The sequence below is a fragment of the Anolis sagrei genome, chromosome 3 (genome assembly GCF_037176765.1).
Source record: "Anolis sagrei isolate rAnoSag1 chromosome 3, rAnoSag1.mat, whole genome shotgun sequence".
Taxonomy (NCBI): Eukaryota; Metazoa; Chordata; class Lepidosauria; order Squamata; family Dactyloidae; genus Anolis; species Anolis sagrei.
In genome coordinates this window covers 200,579,070-200,601,715 of record NC_090023.1, presented here as the reverse complement: position 1 = coordinate 200,601,715, position 22,646 = coordinate 200,579,070, and the positions used below count along the sequence as shown (strand labels likewise).

The 22,646-nt window shown below is 43.1% G+C and overlaps 1 protein-coding gene across 8 annotated transcripts in view; it reads right to left on the bottom strand.

Moving 5' to 3' along the window:
- The window catches only part of FGFR2 (fibroblast growth factor receptor 2), a 167,637-nt gene that overhangs the window by 116,928 nt on the left and 28,063 nt on the right, over positions 1 to 22,646 (bottom strand). Inside the window, exon 1 of one of the 8 annotated variants that reach the window (XM_067465803.1) lies at positions 5,324 to 5,501. The exons of the other annotated variants lie outside the window; for them this stretch is intronic. The gene's annotated coding sequence lies outside the window, so the exon portion shown is untranslated. Of the gene's footprint in view, positions 1 to 5,323; positions 5,502 to 22,646 lie in introns of those variants that run through there. 8 annotated transcript variants of the gene reach the window in all.

Here is a 22,646-nt window from a genome sequence, read left to right as displayed (position 1 = left end):
ACTTGCCCTAGAGTGGTAGTAATTAAATTCAAGTCTAAGTATTCATTTTAATCTCACCCTATTGTTGTGTGTGTGATGTTTATCACTCCCCAGGGAGGTTGTAATTTGTAGGCTGCATGTCATCGGAATCAATATTCTGACCTGCGCTTTGTCCGTAGGCATGTCAGAGTACAGCAAAATCTGTGCAAGTGTGGATCAATGTCCGTTACTGGCTTATAGAAAATTAGCTGTATAGCAATTAGATGACAGTAGGTCGGGTCACAAGAGGAGAGCCAAGCTCCCCTGTTCATGCTCCAGTCTCATAACCGACCAGCTACTAAACATTAGTTCTGGAAGGGTGTTTGAGAAAACACCATCAATAGTTGGGCATTGTTTGAACTTCTTTCATTCATCCCACCCCCAGGACTAGCCTGTTTTTCCTCCAAGTTTCTCCCTGTGAATCAGAGAGGGGGAAATCTGCATTTTAATTGACATTCCAGAGAGGTACAGAGCCTGCTTATTGCAGTCTATTCAAACCAAACAGGCTTTTCAGATGAAAATGAGTAAAGGCAAGTAGAAGATTTACAAGGATTTGGTACAAAGGAGACAATGAGGTTTGAAATGTTGATGGCACTTCACACCAACCGCATAATGGACCACTGTTTGAAAGGGTGGTTTTATATACCGACACATACATACATGTATACATATGTGCACCAGGAACTCCCTGTTTCTGAGGGAAAGGGAAGTTATGAATCAATACTTTTCCCCCTCCCCAAAAAATGCAGTCTTCACACAATGCCTCCCCACTAAAGAAGACCCTCTTGTACTTTGCATTGCTTCTACATCAGGTTTCCACTAAGCCCCACAGAAATCATTTCTCTCCATACACAGAGATTGTTGCAACATTTGCTAAAGTATTCCATGTGTTGCTGTTTTTCCCCCTTAGCCAGGTCCTTCCAGACCCACTATAGGTGAAAGAATGTACATACACACAGATTTGACACATGTTGCCCTTCACAAAGTCTGATCCCTCTTCCCTGCAACTGAATAAACTAGATCTGCCTCTCCATCTCAAATCTTAAGTCCCTTCAAACAAAAGGCTTTTTTAATGCTACGCCAATTAAATCACAGCCCTACAATTTGGGTCCTGTTTCAACCGTAACAATCCTCAATTACTTATATATTTTTCACGGAATCCATTATCTGAAAACTTAATTGAGTTGGGGATTGGAGCCACGAAGCACCTAAGTAACAACAAGACACAGGGAAGCTCAGACTGAAAAGTAAAACGCTCCAGTCTTGGGAATGGCTGTCTCTTGCATCTGTGCAGTGCTGAGGAAGAACTCTGCATGTGCTCAAGATATCCTTTGCAATATTTCATGCATGCTGTAGCTGACCCCAATAAAAGCTTTTCCTCAAAATAAACCACAGTTGTAGGATTTAAGGAAAGGTTTCTCGACACTCCACAGCAGCCAGTGAAATGTCCATCTAACATATGGAAGAAGATTACAAAGTTTAAAACACTAGTGTAAAAACATGGCATTTCAGTGCTAAAGTCAACCAGGAAAGAAACTAAGCAGAACTATGTGTCCTTGCACGAAAAGCAGAGCATGACATCTTCCACCTTGATTTAACCATCCTTACACAGGAAGAAATGCCACAGAACCCAATGGCATTTATTGACTCTCAAGCTAAAGGCCTTCAAGTGTTACCTGGTCAGAAATTCCACAGAACCCAATGGCATTTGTTGACTTTCAAACTAAGGAACTAAAACCCTTCAGTGCTGTCTCTTTGGCAACCATGCTTGCCATCCAATCTCGACCACAAAGATCTCTGCTGAGGAATGCAAGGGATGGGTTGGCTAAATGGGGTGAAAAAGGCATCAGTGACAAGAGGATGGGGAGGGGGCTGTTTTGGGGAAAACCTTTCCCTCCCCAAGAAAGAATCCCAGGCTTCCCCACTGGAGGTAGGGCACTCCCTACCTCCCCTCCCCACATATATGAAGGCACCTGGATTGACTTATTTCACCCACATGTGGAGATTCCTAATAGCTTTGTCATGGGTGCGGGAAGATAGTTGGTTCATGACACTTAAGAAACAAAACACAACCAAACCTATTGAAGGACCTCCCTGCCAAGGGAGGGAAACAAACGGCATGGGCCTTGTTTACAGAGACATAGGATCCCCTTTAATGATGAAGAGTAGAAGGGAAAGGAGGTGGGCTGAAGGTGGAAGAGGAGAAAAGGGTTGCTCATTGTGCCAAAGCAATACCTTGGACAGAAGCGGGGAGGACCTAGCCAGAGAGGATGCCCAGGGCAAATCATAGAATCAAAGAGTTGGGAGATCCCACAAAAGCCATCCAGTCCAACACCAAATCAAGACACTCCATGGAAATGGCCATGCTCTGCTCAAATTTGGAGACAAGATATTCCACTGTAAAACAGCTCTAACCTTTAGAACAGGCATGGACAAACTTTGGTCCTCCAGGTGTTTTGGACTACAACTTACACAATTCCTAACAGCTGGTAAGCTGGCTGGAATTTCTGGGAATTGAAGTCCAAAACACATGGAGGGCCGAAGTTTGCCCAAGTCTGGTCTAGAAACAACTGTTAACATGCAGCCCATGCCTGCTTTAGAAAGTTCTTCTTAATGTTTAGGTGGAATCTCTTCCCCAGCAGTGAGTAGCTGTGAGTTTTCTGGGCTGCATGGCCATGTTCCACAAGCATTCTCTCCTGACGTTTCACCCACATCTATGACAGGCATCCTCAGAGGTTGTGAGGTATAGACAAGGGAGGTTTATATATCTGTGGAATGTCGAAGTGGGAGAAATGGACTCTTGTCTGCTTCAGGTAAGTGTGAATGTTGCAATTGGCCACTTTGATTGGCATTGAATGGCCTTGCAAGTTCAAAGCCTGGCTGAGTGCAGTCTGGGGAAATCATTTGTTGGGAGGGGTTAGCTAACCCTGATTGATTCTTGTCTGGGATTCCCCAGGAGTTTGAATCCTAGGGTGCATCTATATACAATCTGAAACCACTTTCATAGCTCAATGCTATGGTATCATGTGAGCTGTAGTTCCGTACGCCTTTTCTGCCCTCACTACACCCAAAACTCCCAGGATTGCATAGCATAGAGTCAAAGTAGTATCAAGCTTCTTTTTTTTCCGTGCCAGGAGCAACATGAGAAACTGCAAGTCGCTTCTGATATGAGTTAATTGGCCATGTTGCAGGGATGCCTGGATGTCTGATGTTTTACCATCCTTGTGGAGGCATCTCTCATGTTCCCGCATGTTGAGCTGGTGCTGACAGAGGGAGCTCAAACTGCTCTCCCCAGATTCGAACCGCTGGCCTGTCAAATCTGGTCAGCAGTTCTGACAGCACAAAGGCTTAACCCATTGTGCCACCAGGATATTAGCTGGCCCTGATTAATTCTTGTCTGAAATTCCACAGCAGTTTGAACCTAGGATGCATCTATATACAGTTTGACGCCACTTTCATAGCTTAATGCTATGGCATCGTGGGAGTTGTAGTTCCCTAAGATTTTTCTGCTTGAAGTATGCGTGAATGTTGCAATTGGCCACCTTGATTAGTATTCAATGACCTGCAGTTTCAAGGCCTGGCTGGTTGCTGCCTGGAGGAATCCTTTGTTGGGAGGTGTAATCAGGACCAAGCAGACAAGAGTTCTTTTCCCCACCCTGGACATTCCACAGATATATAAACCTCACTTACTCACCAACAGACCCCTCAATCTCTGAGGATGCCTGAGGATGTGGGTGAAACATCAGGCGAGAATGCTTCTGGAACATGGCTATGCAGCCCAGAAAACTCACAGAACCATTTATTGTGGCCATGTAAGCCTTAGACAAGGAATTTGAATTTAGGGTGCATCTATATACAGTTTGACATCCCTTTCATGGCTCAATGTCATGGCATCATGTGAGATGTAGTCCCCCTCACTACACTCAAACTCCCAGGGGTTTGAATTTATATAATAGTTTGATACCCCTTTCATGGCTCAATGCTAGAGCATCATGTGAGTTGTAGTTCCTGAAGCCTTTTCTTCCTCACTACACTCAAACTCCCAAGAGTTTGACTCTAGGGTGCATCTATACACAGGTGGACACCGCTTTCATGGCTTAATGCTAGAGCATCATGTGAGCTGTAGTTCCCTAAATCTGCACTCAAACCCCCAGGAATTTGAATTGAGGGTGCATCTATATATAGTTCAACACCCTTTTCATGGCTCAATGCTATGACATCATGTGATTTGTAGTTCCCTAAGCCTTTTCTGCCTCACTACACTCAAACTCCCAGAGCTTTGAACCAAGGGTGCATCGATATACAGTTGGACACTGTTCTCATGGCTCAGTGCTATGGCATCATGTGAGTTGTAGTTCCTGAAGTCCTTTCTGCCTCACTACACTCAAAACTCCCAGGAGTTTGAATCCAGGGTGCATCTATATCCAGCTGGACACCACTTTCATGGCTCAATGCTAGGGCATCATGTGAGTTGTAGTTCCCTAAACCTACACTCAAACTCCCAGGAGTTTGAATCCAGGGTGCATCTATATACAGTTGGACACCATTTTCATGGCTCAGTGCTATGGCATCATGTGAGTTGTAGTTCCTGAAGCCCTTTCTGCCTCACTACAAACCCTCAAGAGTTTGACTCTAGGGTGCATCTATATACAGTTGGACACCACTTTCATGGCTCAATGCTTAGGCATCATGTGAGTTGTAGTTCCCTAAGCCTTTTCTGCCTCACTACCCTCAAACTCCCAAGAGTTTGACTCTAGGGTGCATCTATATACAGTTGGATACCCTTTTCATGGCTCAATGCTTAGGCATCATGTGAGTTGTAGTTCCCTAAGCCTTTTCCGACTCACTACACTCAAACTCCCAAGAGTTTGACTCTAGGGTGCATCTATAAACAGTTGGACACCTTTTCATGGCTCAATGCTATGGTATAATGTGAGTTGTAGACCCCTAAGCCTTTTCTTCCTCACTACACCCAAACTCCCAGGATTGCAGAGCATGGAGCCAAGGTGGTGTCAAGCTGCATTCATTCTACAGCGTCCTTAGTCTCCAGAGCAGCAGAAAACAAGCTTGCCCCTCTCCTTTGCGTGACATCTTTTGGAACACTTTCAACAGGGCTTTCATGAGTCCTCTCTCAAGTAAATAACCACATCTGGATGCGGGGGGTTCTTATGATTTATGGGTGTCCTTCTTTCCCCCCTCTGTTGCCCCCCCTTTTCCTCCTCCTCCTCCTTTTCACAGCCCCCCCCCCCTTCCTTTCCAACGCGCCTTGCGCCTGGCCGAGGCAAGCCGAGCCCACTCCGGTTACCTTGTCTGAAAAGGCTCCGGGTAAGCGATCCGCTCGTCCTTTGCAGCCTGGCGTGTGGACGGGATGAAGCGAAGCGTCGGAGGCAGGCTCCCACCCCACCGGGGGAGAGGAGAAGGGAGAGACAAGACGGGGAGAGCCCCCCCAAAAAGAGCGAGACCTTCGGCAAAACACTGCTTCCTTACGCCATCCTTCTCGGGCTCTCCAAAAGTTCGCTCCTGCGGGACGTCGGGCGGAGGGAATCCGCGGTCTCAAGCCCCATCCCTGCCGCTTTTCCAGCTCCCTTTTCTTCCCCCCTAAAAAAGTAACTTCTCTTTCTCGCCTCTGGCAGAAAAGGGCGAAAAAATCTCAAGCGGGGATCCCCAAAAAGAGCAAAATAATTAAGAGGAGGAGGAGAAGTATGTCACCAACTTTTTTCCCTTTCCTCTCTTTCTCCTCCTTCTTGGATCCTTCTTTCTTGAAGAATCCAGGTTCCAAGCAAAGAGGAAAAAAGGGAAACCGATTTCCCAAAAGTTCAGAAGAAGAAAAAGAGTAATAATAACCCCACGATTTAAAAAAGAGAGACAGAGGTGCCTTAAGTCCAGATCCAGTCCATTCGGAATCCCTGGTGGGACGCAACTCCAAAGCTTTATCAACTCCACGCAAGCTCTTTTTTCCCTGCCTCTCTCCCTCCTCCTCCTCCTCCTTTTTTTCTCCTTCCCCCTCTCTCTCTCTCTTCTCCCCTCCTTCCCCTAGTCACTCCCCCCAATTGGAAACCTGAGCCATTTCCTGGACAGTTCCTCTGCCAATGGCAGCCGCTCAGCCCTCGCTGAACTCCGCAGGCTCTTCCCCTCGTTTTGGGGAGAGGAGAGACACGGGACCCCTCCCGCAAGCTCAGGGGCGGACGCCAAGGAAAACGCCTCCAAGCGGCCTCAGGAAAGTAGCAGGCAGAACAAGACAGGGGAGAAATCACACACACTCTCTCTTAGACGCACACGCACACACACGTATGAATATTTGCAATGTGTGCGCGTCTTGAAGATAAGCAGAGGATTACAATCCAGGATTTCCCTAAGCAAGGGACGCCCAGAGATGGGTTGCCCATTCCTGCTTCTATAAATACAAGAGTGATTAGCACAGTCTCCATGTAAACACCGATTCTGCTGCTAAGGATTCCATCATCTGCAGCATGGGTTTTTGTTAATTTTGCCACTGAATATATGGGACACCTCTTTACTACTCCACTGTATATTTTATTTATTTATTTATTTATTTATTTATTATTTAAACTTATATGCCGCCACTCCCCTGGGGCTCGGAGCAGCTTACAAGGATGGCTAAAATCTAACAAAATTTAAAAGCAATTTAAAAACAGTAATATCAAACATTAAAAGCCTGTCGAAACAGGTATGTCTTACATGCCCTGCGGAAAGCTGGTAAGTCCCGCAAGGCACGGACTTCAGGTGGCAGAGTATTCCAGAGTGAGGGTGCCACTGCTGCAAAGGCTCTGCGTCTGGTTGCTGTTAGGCGCAAGATCTTGACACTGGGGACTTCCAATAGATCTTGGTCCTCAGAACGGAGGGATCTCTGGGGTTGGTTGGGGGTGAGGCAGGCATGTAGCCAGGGGGGCTTGAGGGGCTTCAGCCCCCCCCCCCCGAAATTCTCATGGTGGTTCGCGAAAAGACCTTACTGGTGCATACAAAAGATTTGCTAGGCTAGACCCTCTTTCACTCAGACTCAGCCCCCCCCCCCCGAAACTCAGCCCCCCGAACCCCCCCCCCGAAAAAAATTCAGCCAACTTGAGCTTCCGGATCACCGACAGAGGAAGGCCAATGTAAGGGCGTTACAGTAGTCCAGTCTTGAGATGACCGTGGCCTGGCCTGGATCACCGTAGCTAGGTCGTCCCTGGACAGGTAGGGGGGCCAGCCGTCTAGCCTGCCGCAGATGAAAAAAGGCGGTTCTGCTAACGGCGGAGACCTGGGTCCAAGAGGACTCCCAGACTCTTTACCAATGGTGACAGGCGTAGCGCCTCACCATCCAGGGTAGGCAGCTGGATGTCCCCACTGCCCGGTCGACCCAGCCATAGGATCTCCGTCTTTGCTGGATTCACCCTCAACCTGCTGGCACGCAGCCATCCAGTCACGGCCTTGAGGCACTGATGGAAACAATCGGGTATGTAATGGAGATAGCCCAGGTATGGGCAAGCTTTGGCCCTCTGGGTGTTTTGGACTTAGCATTGGGAAAAAACAGTATTAAAAAATATAAAACCATAGAAGAACTCTCAAAAACAGGAATTCCAGACAAGAAACAATCAGGGCCACCTAATCACCTCCCAACAAAAGATTCCCCCAGGCAGTAAGAAGCCAGGACCTTGAAAACTGCCAGGCCATTAAATGCTAATTAAGGCGGCCAATTGAAACATACCTACCTCAGACAAGAGTTCTTATTACAGGGGTCCTCAAACTTTTTAAACAGAGGGCCAGGTCACAGTCCCTCAAACTGTTGGAGGGCCGGATTATAATTTGAAAAAAAAAAACATGAATTCCTATGCAGACTGCACATATCTTATTTGTAGTGCAACCCCCCCCCTCCCCACACACACACACACTTTTATTACAATTATTAAAATGAAGAACAATTTTAACAAATATAAACTTATTAGTGTTTCAATGGGAAGTGGGGGCCTGCTTTTGGCTGATGAGATAAGATGGTTGTTGTTGTTGTTGTTGTTGTGTGCTTTCAAGTTGTTTCAGACTTAGGTTGACCCTGAGTGAGAGCTGGGTAAATGACCTTGGAGGGCCGTATCTGGCCCCCGGGCCCCTGTCTTATTAGTTATTTAAACTGCTAAGCTACAGAACTAGCTGACTGAAAGGTTAACGGTTCGAATCCAGGGAGTGGGATAAACTCCCACTGTTAGGCCCAGCTTCTGCCAACCTAGCAGCTCGAAAACATACAAGTGTGAGTAGATCGATAGGTACCGCATCTGCAGGAAATTAACGGCGCTCCATGCAGTCAAGCCGGCCACATGACCTTGGAGGTGTCTTGGACAACGCCAACTCTTCAGTTTAGAACTTGAGACGAGCACTACCCCCCAGAGTCCGACACAACTAGGCTTAATGTCAGGGGAAACCTTTACCTTTACCTATGTATGTCACAACTCTTTAGTAGATAAGGTAAAGGTTTTCCCTTGACATGAAGTCTAGTCGTATCCGACTCATCTCCATTTCTACGCTGAAGAGCCGGCGTTGTCCGTATGTGGCCGGCTTGACTGCATGGAGCGCCGTTAACTTCTTGCTGGAGCGGTACCTATTAATCTTCATTTTCATGTTTTCAAACTGCTTGGCAGAAGCTGGGCTGACAACGGAAGCTCACGCCGCTCCCCAGATTTGAACCTGTTACCTTTCGGTCAACAATCTCAGCAGCTCAGTGGTTTAACCCACTGCACCACCAGGGGTTCTTTACTATCCCACTGTATATAATGGGGCTAGCCCTGGCATGGGCAAACTTTGGCCTTCTGGGTGTTTTGGACTTCAACCCCCACACTTCCTAACAGCCTCAGGCCCATTCCTTTTCCTTTTGTCTTTTTGGGCAAATGGGCTTATTAGGAAAAGATCTTCCTCATAAATGTACAGCAGAGTAACTTATTAGCAGCAGCGTGACCCAGCAACAGTGGGTCAAAGTGATTTAAAAAAAAAAACACAGACCAATGTTTTCTCTTTCATATGAGGCTTTCCTTTGTAGTAAAATAATATGCTTGCACTATTTACAAGAACTAGGTTTCCATAACAAGTAAACAAATACGTAGTAGCTTTACACACAGCAGCTTTCACAATGGAGCTTTCTCACAAGAGGCTTCTCTCAGGGGTTTACCTCATGCTCCTTAGGACGACACTAGCTTTGGCCTACACACTCTACTCATAACAGGCTTTGGGCTACTCACTTTCCTCAGGACACTAGCTTTGGCCCACTGACACTAACAGGCTTCGACCTGCTCACTCTCCTCAGGACGACACTAGCTTTGGCCCAATGACTCTTAGGCTTCGGCCTGCGCACTCTCTTCAGGACAACACTATCTTTGGCCCACTGACTCTTAACAGGCTTCGGCCTACACACTCTCCTCATAACAGGCTTTGGGCTACTCACTTTCCTCAGGATGACACTAGCTTTGGCCCACTGACTCTTTTTTTAAAATCATTTTTATTAATGCACAATAACAATACAAATAAACAACATTGAACACATATACAAAAATGTGGCCCATTGACTCTTAACAGGCTTTGGGCTACTCACTTCCCTCAGGACAACACTAGCTTTGGGCCACTGACTCTAACAGGCTTCAGCCTGCTCACTCTCCTCAGGACGACACTAGCTTTGGCCCACTGACTCTAACAGGGCTTCGGCCTACACACTTTCCTCATAACAGGCTTTGGCCTGCTCACTCTCCTCAGGACAACACTAGCTTTGGCACACTGACTCTAACAGGCTTCAGCCTACATGCTCTTCTCAGGATGACACTAGCTTTGGCCCATTGACTCGTAACAGGCTTCGGCCTACTCTCCTCAGGGTAGCATTAGCTTTAGCCCACTAACTATCACAGGCTTTGGGCTACTCACTCTCCTCTGGACGACATGGGCTTTGGCCCACTGACTCGTAACAGGCTTCGGCCTACTTACTCTCCTCAGGACAACACTAGCTTTCACCAATTAACTCTAACAGGCTTCGGCGTTTGAGTATTGCATATGTGTGTGTGTTGATATGCCATTTTCCATAACTCTTTGTTGTGGGAGGGGCTGCAAACCATGTGATCAGATCTGGGATTGTTCAGACTCAGACTCCATTTTTAGAAGTCAGTGTGTATTTGCAACAGAAGCAGTATAGTAAGGTTTAGAAGTCTCTAGAAAAGCATGCATTTTCATGGTCTCCAGCCTGCATCTGAAGAAGTCCACAAAAGCTTAGATGAAAATACAGCTTCCACAAAACTACTTTTCTTGCCTCTTTCTAAACATTCAGGTGCATCTACACTGTAGACTTCATGTGGTCTCACATCATTATCATTGCCATGACTCAATGCTGTGGAATATTGGGAATTGTAGTTTGGTGAAGCATCCGCTGAAAACCTTGTAAAATTACAACTCTCATTATTTCATAGCAATGAACTCTCACAGCTAAAGAGATGCTAAAATGTATCCCTTGATTGCATTTCAGGAAGATGATCAATCAGTTATGAATTCAGTGGCATGAATGGCTACTGGAGGGTGCCTGGAAGTGGCACTATATTTGATGTTCTTTTGATGGATAACCAACAGACAATAATGCTTAGAGCAGTGATTCCCAACCTTTGGCCCCCCAGGTGTTTTGGACTTCAACTCCCAGAAATCCCAGCCAGCCTACCAGCTGTTAGAAGTTGTGGGAACTGAAATCCCAAAACTCCTGGAGAACCAAAGGTTCTAAGCATTATTGTCTGCTGGTTATCCAATCTGAAATCCTTTATTGGTCTTAAGGAGAAAGAGAGGGGAAAGTATTTAATCCTCCGTAAGTGGAAGGAAGATATAGCAAGGATGACAAGTTAAGAGGAATATTTTTTCAGTCTTATTAAAGCATTGCCGCACAAATAACAATATGCATAAACTCAAAGAGTACAACCCAGGAGGACCTTTTCATAGTCAGACCAACAGAAATGAACAGCTTCCTTCTCTTTTCAATGCGGTTTACAGAGGAAAATATTCTAGTGGGTTGGATCCACATTTCAGAACGGTTTCATGTTTCCTAAGTGAAGACATGGAGATTAAAATGAATACACATGGGAATGTGCACATTTGAAAGAAAATCCAAGTCACAACATGAAATGATTATGTTATTAATCCATATTTCTAAGAAAATGGATAATTCATCATCCTAAGGAACGGTAGAGACATTTTTTTGCATACCCCAAACGTTCCATTCCTTCCAAGAGCCATCTTGGTTGACTTGTGCCAAACCAATGGAAAAAGGACCACCTACAAACCATCCTGAATTAGTGGTCGCCCTTTTCCAAGATGAAGGAGGAAAAGGCAGACAAAATCTGATGGCTGCAAGATAAACTGTGCTTCCTTCATGGTCAACAGTAACTGCAACATTTCATTTAGCTTTTCTGCTACTTATGCCACTCTGGTATACTACACCAACAAGATACTAGCAAACTTTCTTCACATGCAAGAGATTGACTAAATATGATACATGAGATTATATCTGTGTGGCTACTTGGTATCTGCTGGGATTGACTCCCCATATCCAATATACAGACCAAGATCTGTAGATGCTCATGTCCCATTATATACAAAGGTACAGTAAAATTGTGTACTTCATATAAAAGAGCAAAATCAAGCTTTGCTTTTTGGATTTTCAAGCTGTAAAAGGTGAAATTTGTTGATAAGAAATCTATTGATGTAAATGGCCAACATAATTATTATTTTTTAATTTAAGTATCACTTTACAACAGTTAGGCATAGTTAAAAATGCAAAATTTTAAAAGCAATGCAACCATTATAAAAATGCAACCAGTTCAAACAAAAGAACAATATCAATACCAATGTACATTTAGCATATTTAATGAGAAGGAGCCATGTAATGACTTTCTCATGACTAAGGAACAACCCCCCCCCCCCAAAAAAAACGAGAAAGAGCCAATATCCTTTAAGTCAGTGTTTCTCAACCTTCCTAATGCTGTGATCCCTTAATACAGTTCCTCATGTTGTCGTGACCCCCAACCATAAAAATATTTTCATTGCTACTTCATAACTGTAATTTTGCTACTGTTATGAATCGTAATTTAAATATCTAATATGTGTATTTTCATTCACTGGACCAAATTTGGCACAAATACCCGATATGCCCAAATTTGAATACTGGTAGTGGTGGGGGGGGGGTGGAGGGGGTGATTTTGTCATTTGGGAGTTGTAGTAGCTGGGATTTATAGTTAACCTACAATCAAAGAGCATTCTGAAATCCACCATTGATGGAATTGAACCAATCTTGGCACAGGGTTTGGTGGGCATTGGGAGTTATCGTTCACTTACATCCAGAGAACACAGTGTACTCAAACAATGATGGATCTGGACCAAACTTGGCACAAATACTCAATATGGCCAAATGTGAACACTAGTGGAGTTTGGGGGAAATTGACATTGACATTTGGGAGTTGTAGTTGCTGAGATTCACCTACAATCAAAGAGCATTCTGAGCCCCATCAATGATAGAATTGGGCCAAACTTCCTACACAGAACCCCCATAACCAACAGAAAATTCTGTGTTTTCCGATGGTCTTTGGCAACCCCTCTGACACCCCCTCGCTCCCCCCCAGAGGGGCCGACTCCCAGGTTGTGAAACACTGCTTTAAGTGGTGGAAACAGGAAGAATGAGGAAAGCTATTGGTAGCAATGATGTTATGGTTACAACAGAAAGGAGCGTTTGTTCGGAAAATCACTCAATAATTTAAAGCTATAATGAAGGAATGAGCAAGGCCCCATCTACACTGCAATATAACACAGTTTCAGAATGCAGTTTAGCCACACTGAACTGGATTATACAAGTCTACACTACCATATAATGCAGTTCAGTGAAGTTAAACTGCATTTTGAAACTGCATTGTCTGGCAGTATAGATGGGGCCAAAAAGGAAGGAATTACAGAACAAGTTTAATTTTGTGTGTGTCTCAATGGCTTTAGAAACTGCAAGTAGCTTCTAGTGTGAGAGAATTGGCCATCTGCAAGGATGTTGCCCAGGAGACGCTCGGATGTTTTGTTGTATTACCATCCTTATGGGAGGCTTCTCTCATATCCCAGCATGGGGAGCTGGAACTGATGCAGGGAGCTCATCTGCACTCTCCCCGTATGTTTAATGAATAAGAATGATTCTGACAGTCAAAGATATAAAGGCAAGCTGACACAAGGACAATTCAAATGGAAAGAAAGATCAGAATATGGATTGAAGATTTAAAGCCATGTATGTCAAAGGAACCAGGAAAGGGGTGAAAATAAGGATGAAGAGAACAGGGAATGAAAATGTTCCCCAAAGTAAATGTTTCTACACACAAAAAACAAAGAATAAACTGAGAGAAACTGAAGGAATTATGGTTGGCTATATCCAGAAAGCTGACCATTTCAGTGGGAGGGAAATGTCAACTGCACAGACGAAGAGAGGAAATTAAAGCTGTTTGTGTATACACACATGCTAAAGAGAATACAATAGGGAGAGAGTAAGCATTGCAAAATCAATCAGATTTATCAGATGACTTGAGTGCTACTGGGCTTATCTCCAAATCCTGCAATTCACTGGCCACTTTCTGAACCAAATTCTACGTTAGATAACTATTTCTCTAATTCAGCATGATTCTGTTCTTATGCAGTGGGTTAAAATCATACAACTTTCTGGATACTGTCAAACTATACCATCATCCCTCCACATTTGCAGTTTTGACATTTGCAGATCTGATTATTCAAGGATTTGATTTAAGATATTATCTTGTGGAACCTCTAGGTCCTCCAGTGTGATTTGATGGTCAACTTCCTCCAATCCTGTTGGAGGACTCAGTTTAAAAAACACCTTTTGTTTTTGTTGTTTCTAGTTGCTTGGAAAAACAAAACAACCGCTCAGAACCTTTCAGTCTCTCCAACTTGCATTAGAAAATGAATAGAGGCTGGAAAATTGTTGGCATTCAAAGTTAACATTGAAAATAAGCAATGTTAGATATGTTCATTGTACTGAATAATATTGTGGAGATTTAAGATTTATTGTTTTAAATATAGTTCTCATCATTCCAGATAATTGCTTATTGGAATTTCAATTCTAAGGTTCAGAAGTTTAACTAGAAAGTAAATTGAGACCTATTTGAATTCTTATGTGTAATAACTCAGTCAGAATAGCTGATTATCCTACTGAAAGTTTTTTTTTCCTGAACATGTGACAGGAACAACTCCAGGGCAGATCAATTTAATTTTTACTGGCTGTATAAAAAATGTTGGATTTTGGCTGAATCTCAGTGCTGAAGTCGTTGAAGTCATTGTAAAAGGGTGTATTTACCCTGATCCAGTACCAAGAATTCATAGGCAGAAATAGCCAAACAGAGAAATCACAGATACTGCACTTTTGCATTCGCTTTTCCAGAATTACTTTTCCACAATTCTGATTTGACCAGCTTTCCCTATAGAAAGTAACAAACTTCTAATAATGACCTGATGTCTTTGTTTGCAATGCTAATGAAATGTTGGAATCAAATGTTCTGATTCTTTTTCGTTTACAAGCCAGCAGATTGAATGACGTCAGCCGTTATAATTCCTGAAGTCAGACTTATCTCTGCAATGATCAGCAATAAAAAGAATAGGAAGACATGTCCCAATTCTATACATGTTTATTCAAAAAATACGCCCTTTTGAGTCTAATATGCTTATAGATGAGTACAGAATTTCATCCTCAACCCACTTTCATTTTGAGACTTGATTCAGGACAGTTACCACCATATAACTATATATGTATGTTTATTGTGTGCCTAGGAGCCTCCGATGGTACATTGGGTTAAACAACTGAGCTGCTGAACTTGCTGACTGAAATGTTAGGGGTTTGAATCTGGGGAGCATGGAGAGCTCCCACTGTTAGCCTCAGCATCTGCAACCTATCAGTTCAAAAACATGCCAATGTAAGTAGATCAATAGGTACCACTCTGTTGGGAAGGTAACGGCGCTTCATGCAGTCATGCTGGCCACATGACCTTGGAGGCATCAATGGACAATGCCAGATCTTTGGCTTAGAAATTGAGATGAGCACCACCCCACAGAGTCAGACACGACTAGACTTAATGTCAAGGGGAAACCTTTACCTTTTATTGTGTGCCTGGAAGTTGTTTCTGACTTATACCAATCCTAAAACAAATCAATCATAGGGTTTTCTTGGCAAAGGGAAGATTTGTTCAGAGGGAGTTTGCCTTTACTATCCTCTGAGGCTGAGAGAGTGTGCCTTGCTCAAGGTCACCTAGTAGGTTTCTGTGGATGAGTAGGAACTCAAACCTTGTTCTCCAACGTTGTAATGCAACACTGCTCAAGCTCCTCATATTTATTTTCAGCCGCTAAAGAGACTTGAAATCTATTACACCATCATAACCATTCAATATCATTTAAACTCAATCAGCTATATTTTAGGCATATAAAATCCAGATTATCTGGTTTGACCTGGATTATCTGACAGTGTAGACTCACATAAACCAGTTCAAAGTAGATAATCTGGATTATCTGATTTGATAATGTGAATTGTATGGCAGTTTAAAAGGGTCCTAAGAATTCTACATGACCCAGCCTAAAATCCTTGGATTCTGCAGGTTGGAACTATGGTGGATAAAATGGAATCATGGGACTATATTTGTATAGTAATGCAAGGACATCTGATTATGAAGATAACATCAAACTGCTATAACTATGCAATGGAAATTCACTCAAGTTCGAGAGAAAGCCAGCCTTAAGTTATATAGTCAATATTGGGTTTATCGTGGAATCTTGCGAGTCTTACAATCTACCCACAGATTTCTATCTAAAGCAGTGGTTCCCAACCTATGGTTTGTGGACCACCACTGGTCCGCAAGAAGTAAAATATGGTCCACGGCCTCACTGTTACTACACCATTGCAGCGAGAGTGACTGGTCTCGTGAAACCCTCTTATAGTGCCGAGGTTTATTAAATATGGTTTTCTGTGGGCAAGCAGATGGATGGCATACTACTGGATGGCATATGTTCTGTATCAGAAACTAGAGGTGATGTGGTCTATCCAATGCAGTTTTCTAAATCAGCATCCCAAATAACTAAACTGAATCTAAAGTTGATCAAAAACCCATTTGTAATCCCTTTGACACTAATGTTGTAGAGAGGTCCATTTTCAAAGTGAGGTTACATCCAATATATGTATTATGTATTTCCATCATGCCTTCATCAAAAGTGGTCCCTGGTCAAGTGATCTCTGATAATAAAAAAAAAGGTTGGGAACCACTGACCTAAGTCTTGATTGGGAGTCATTGGTCACAAGGCAATTGCACCCTATTAAATGAATAAACAAAAGTTTCCCCACTTTATAGTCACTGTATACCATTTACAGTATTCAAAATGTTTGATTTATTGCTGATTCTTTGTAAATCTAATTTTAATTAATGTACTTTTTAAAAGTCAGTTAAAAATAATGAGCCAATTTAGCTGAATCTTTGACTAGTAAAAATTACTGCTGTTGTTTTTAAGTTAATTCACTCAGAAGCCAACATAGTTACTGCCAGTCAAAATTCAAGCCACCCATGATTTCTTTTAGCAATATATAAAGTTTAATATTATGATATTCTAGGGTTTTAAACAAGTTGCCCCTGTGTCAAGCAAAAAGACCTTCTCTTTACATTAAAAAATAATATTTTCAATAGTTGGTGATCTTATGAATCAGACATTTTTTGAAAGCAAACAAAAGCCAGCATTGTTACATTTATACATTGGACAAAGGCTTAGATAGCTATCATGAGCCTGGGGTATGAAGTAAGGCAGTTGTCCAGAAGGGATAATACAGAGCCAATTCATACATTGCTGCAGCAATGTGGAAGCCATTAACTGTTTATTTATTCGCAGCCTCAACTGATAGTGTTTGGATAAAACAGACTAAGGTAATATCTGCATACCAATAGAAATCAGTATCTATGGGAATAGAGAAAAGAGATTGTATATAAAACTTAGCCATCTACTCTGCATAGTTATATCTGATACCACTTTACTTGTTTCGACCTAAGACATTCTGGGATTTGCAGCTTGGTACTTAGAATCCTCAACTGCACTCACCTAAACTATAAATCTTAAAGTACCCTAATGTTTTATGAGTCTTTCTTTTCAGAGTGCTATGAAAACTATAGTTCAAGGGAGTGAATTAGACCCCACAAGCAGAAAATTTGAAGTACTATACACCACCAAATTATAGGTCCCAAGTTGTGGCAGTTAAAGAGGTATAAAACTGATATAACTGAGTAATATGATGCACTTCTTGCTAACAAGCCTGATATCAGGCATGTAGCCCGGGGGGGGGGGGGGGGCTTGGGGGGCTTCAGCCCCCCCTCCCCCCCCGAAATTCTCATGGTGGTTCGCGAAAAGGCCTTACTGGTGCATTATTTAAACTGTTATGTTTATTCATATCATGATCTGATCACCATACTCAATATATCCCATATGCATGGGAGTATTGGGGTAAAGATACGAAAGGTTTGCTAGGGTAGACCCTCTTTCACTCAGACTCAGCCTCCCCCCAAATGAAACTCAGCCCCCCCCCCCCGAATCGAAATCCTGGCTACGAGCCTGCCTGATATTATTATTATTTTCAAAAGAATGCCACCTTGAATCCCATTTTTGGGGAGTAAGGCAGGATATAAATTCAATGACTGAAAAAGTGAATCAATATAATTATTGTCAAGAAATGTACAAAAATAGGAATGAAAAGCAGCACATATATATGTTATCAAAGGCTTTCATGACTGGAAAGCCAAGTAAAAAAAGAAGCACCATTAAAGCTCTGGCAGACTGTCCAAAAGAATCTGCAAACCCCACCTCCTCCAAGGTGAACTGAACCGCCTAAACTGGACTCTATAGGTCAATGGATACTCCACCACAGACATCAGAAGAGATGCAAGGCGGAGAACAAGCCACAAGAGTAAAGACAAAGATCCAACCAGGGGAAAAGTGTTCTTACCATACATCAAGGGAACCACTGACCGCATAGGGAAGCTGATGAAGAAACACAACCTACAAGCTATCTACAGACCCACTAAGAAAATCCAACAAATGCTACTTTCAGCAAAGGACAAAAGGGATCCTCTCACCTCTGCAGGAGTCTACATATACCATGCAGCTGTGGACAAGTCTACATAGGGACCACCAAACGCAGCACTGCCCAAACACAAATCAAGAAACATGAAAGGCACTGCAGATGAATTCAACCAAAGTCAGCTATAACCTGGACACAGCATATTATTTGAGAACACAGAAATGTTGTATCACTTTAACTACCACCATGCCAGACTACACAGAGAAACCATTGAAATCCACAAGCATGTGGACAATATCAACAGAAAGGAAGAAACCATGAAAATGAAAAAAATCTGGCTCCCAGTATTAAAAAAAAAACTCTAAAATCAGGATAGTAAATAAAGAACAACACTCAGAAAACAGGGGAAAAATCAGGGCCAGCTAACACCTCCTAACCAAGGATTCCCCCAGGCAGGGAGCAGCCAGGCTTTGAAGCGGAGAGGCTATTCAATGCTAATCAAGGTGGCCAGTTGCAACATTCACACTTGCCTCCAACAGGCAAGAGTTCTTTCTCCCACCCTGGACAGGCATGAGGCCGGGGGGGGGGGGGGGCTTGGGGGGCTTCAGCCCCCCCCCCCTGAAATTCTCATGGTGGTCCACGAAAAGGCCTTACTGGTACATTATTTAAACTGTTATGTTTATTCATATCATGATCTGATCACCATGCTCAATATATCCCATATGCACGGGAGTATTGGGGTAATGATACAAAAGGTTTGCTAGGGTAGACCCTCTTTCACTCAGACTCAGCCCCCCCCCCCGAACCAAACTCAGCCCCCCCCCAAAACAAAATCCTGGCTACGGGCCTGACCCTGGACATCCAACAGATATATAAACCCAATTTTCCTAGTTTCCAACAGACCCCTGAACCTCTGATGATGCCTGCCCTAATGTGGGCAAAATTTCAGGAGATAATGCCTCTGGAACGTGGCCATACAGCCCGGAAAAGTCACAGCAATGCAGCACATGTATTTCCACCATTACCAACATAAATTCTGAACATCTTTGTAAGAGGATTGGGGGGGGGGGGGGGGGAGAGAGATTTTTGCTATATCTCGAACAAATTCCAAATTTTATTTAACAATACAAGATGAAGGTCTGGAAAGAAACCATATAACACAAATTTAAACATCCACTTTAAAAATGCAGAAACTGAAAACAAAATGCTTACATATATTGATAAGATTAAAGCAAATCAGCATTTAAACCACAAACTGGACTACTGCTAGCTGATGCAACTGCAGGGTTTCTTTATGCTGTTTTTAGCAATGATAGATAAACACACTTTTCGAGAACAGCAAAAATTGCAACCAAATTGCTTATCACCGAACCATTATATAGCCAATGCCAAATCCTATTAAATTTAATGAGGCTGAAATTCTCGGGCTTTCTATTTGTGCCTCCTTCCACATATCACATCTTTCTTTTGAAACTTCCCCATCGTGCTATTTACTTTTCTCTCCTGCATCTTTATAAGCCTATTTATACAATCATGGGGAGAAGTTTGCATTGATTTGCAGCCTTTCTTTTCTCTCCTTCCCTTTTGTACTGAGCTGTGCAAGATCTGAATTTCCTAATTCAGAAATTGACATGTCACACAAGTAGGATCCATACTTCACCCCTCCGAGCATGTCCTTTGCCCATTGAAAACATTGTTAACACATTCTCACATAAATTACTGGCCAACTCAGGAAGCAGGCAGATCTTTTCCCCATTCATCAATAACCTCGCCTCCTCCCCAAAGACAACACATTTCACCAAAGATGACAAAATATAGACACTTCTCTTCTCCCTTGTGTCTGGAAGCTGGTTCAGAATTTATTTGTTGGGGTGATGAAAGGACAAGAATTTCTCAATGGCACCTTTTCATTTAAAGGAGCCAATTTTCAAGCTGGAGCCGCAAGAATTCAGACTCAGTTGATGAAAAAGTAGAAACATGTTTGGTATTTTATTCTATTTCTTTTAAAAAAAAATCTCCAAGCTTCTCATGAGATGTAGGCTTCAAGTGATCTCAAGAAAGTGCTCGTAGTAGTTTGCTGAATGAAAGAATATCTTATATTTTATTCCTTCAAAATTATAATTCTCATTCTAGTCTTTCTCTGGAAAGGGCTGGCATCCTTTTTTGTCCATCTGGCTGCACGTGAATGGGATGGCTAATAAGCCTATTAATGAGGTTCCACAGTGGAGTGTGAATAGGTAAATAAGCTTCAATCTGTTGGGGTTCAGCAGGAAGGGCAGTAAAGCCATCAAGAGCTAAAGGTGACAGTTTGAACTGAAATAGGAACAACAGCTCCAGGTTTCCAGCCAAAGAAAAGGCAGACAAGGCAGGCATTGAGAAACTTTCTACCCCCAACTGAGCTCCATTATCTGACCCTTTCTTTCCCCCTTTATAAAATGTCTTGAGTAGGGGCTGTTTGAAAAGAAAGGGTGCGGGGAGCCCTTGAAATGTGGGGCTTTTTTCACTCTGGTAATGATACATCAATAGGGTATAATGAAAATTAGGACTTCCAATCCCCGCATTGCACCTAACTTTCAAAAGAATGACTAGCATTAGCTCTCAGCATATGGACTAAATGGGAAAGGATCCGGTTCGGGAAGAAAAGAAAACTGATCCCTAACACACACACAGAGAGATCCAGATTCATTTGCTGTAGATCTGTCCTATCTATATATATTTTTTTAAAAGTCTAAATATCTATTCAAACTAATTCCTGATAAAGTAGTACAAGATGTCCAGTTCAGTATCTGAAAGCCATTGAGTTAGAAAATAGTTATTTGAATATGTCAAGAAATCAACAGAGAGCCAACATGTTGTAGTTGTTTGAGCACTGGAATAAAATTCTAGAGAACATTGTTTGAATCCCTGCTCAGCCACAGAAATCAACTGAGTGATCTTGGGCAACTCACAGTCTCAGAACAAGGTAAAGGCAAAGGCTTTCTGAGCAAATATTTTCAAGATTCTTCTTAGGGTTGCTGTAAATCAGAAATAATGTAGAGGCAGACAACAACAGCGAACAAATTAAAAATTAACACCAGATTGTATCAAGACATAGAATGATTTAACTCAATGATGGTTAAGTTAGCCATGACTGAGTTTAGCAACTGATAGGTCTCCGTTTAGTATGGTTGAATTGATTGTGTGCATGCAGGCTTCAGCCCCCCCCCCCCCCTGGAATTCTCATGGTGGTCCGCGAGAAGACCTTACTGGTATATTATTTAAAATGTTATGTTTATTCATATCATGATCTGATCACCATGCTCAATATATCCCATATGCATGGGGGTATTGGGGTAATGATACAAAAGGTTTGCTAGGCTAGATCCTCTTTCACTCAGACTCAGCCCCCCCCCCCCCGAAACTCAGCCCCCCCAAACCCCCCCCCCACCTGAAAATTTTTTAGCCCCCCCCCCAAAAAAAAAACGAAATCCTGGCTACAGGCCTGGCTCGGGTAGACCCTCTTTCACTCAGACTCAGCCCCCCCCCCCAAATCAAACTCAGCTCCCCACGAAACAAAATCCTGGCTACGGGCCTGTGTGCATGTGTTGCCTGTTGACTTATGGTGAACTCGTGAATACTGTTCCTGAAATATAGTCTGCAGCACCTGGTATTCACTGGTGGTCTCGCATTTGAATATTAAGCAGACCTAACCCTGCTTAGCTTCCAGGATCAGAAAAGATTTTGTGGCTTTTGGGTATTTATGCCCTGTTTTGGACATTTGATACCATGCATAAACAGTTGGGGTGAATCAGATGGCTTCACATGGTCTCAGATGGGACAAATACAAGCAGAATCATGTTTACAGCCATCTCAAAACTATGTGAAGTCCACTGTAGAGCTGTTTTGTGAATGCATCCCACCAATGGCAGCCAACAGATCCTCAATAGGATGCTGAGTAAGCTGTGGTGGTGAATCCCAGATTTTAGTCTGAAGTGAAAAAGAGTCCTCCAAGGGCATTGAGCCCATTTTGGGGAGAAGATTCAACACCATGGAGAGCTTCCTTTAACAACTTAGTTAAACCCAAGAATTCATTCCCTGCTCCACTGACATGGAAGTCACCAGATACTTCAACATCCCAATGCAAGGGGGAATACAAGGAGACTTATGGAAAAGAGTGTAATAATGCTAGTGGAGAGTGAGAGAGAGATTAAGTGAGAGTGAGATGTGAGTAGGATAACAAGCATAGGCTGCTAGAGTCATGAAGTTAAAGATGTAGCATCTCACAATAAACAAGGAGCCCCCGGTGGTGCAATGGGTTAAAGCCCTGTGCTGTCAGGACTGAAGACCAACAGGCTCAAATCCGGGGAGAGCAAAGATAAACTTCCTCTGTCAGCTCCAGGTCCCCATGCGGAGACATGAGAGAAACCTCCCACAAGGATGGTAGAAAACATCAAAACATGCGGGCATTCCCTGAGCAATGTCCTTGCAGACAGCCAATTTTTTCGCATCAGAAGTGACTTGCAGTTTCTCAAGTCGCTCCTGACACACACACACACACACAAAACCC